The sequence below is a fragment of the Morone saxatilis genome, unplaced genomic scaffold (assembly GCF_004916995.1).
Source record: "Morone saxatilis isolate NCDOM2014 unplaced genomic scaffold, NCSU_SB_2.0 Contig20, whole genome shotgun sequence".
Classification (NCBI taxonomy): Eukaryota; Metazoa; Chordata; class Actinopteri; family Moronidae; genus Morone; species Morone saxatilis.
The window spans coordinates 70092-70440 of NW_023339763.1; positions in this window are offsets into that span (position 1 = coordinate 70092).

The window sequence follows — 349 nt, forward strand, 5'->3', positions numbered from 1 at the left end:
GTAGCCCAGGACGGACAAACCAAAACTGGATCCAGATAGAGTCAGCATCAGATTCCACACTGGAAGCGACCCACACAGATTTTATTTGGGTCTTAAATAAAGTTGAAGAATTTCCTTTACCTGCTAAATGCTACCTGCTAAATGCTAATTTTTAAACAGTCTGCTGTATAAGAGCTATATGTGAGCTACATTCTCCACAGTACCGCTACTGAGAGGAAAGATCCTGTAAATGTGTTTATTGATTCTGCTCAGCATAGCGTATTTAGCGTTAACATTGCTAACACAGATGCTGGTTTACTGCAAGTTAAAGTTAAATACACTAATTTCCCACCTAGAGCCGAAGGGTCTG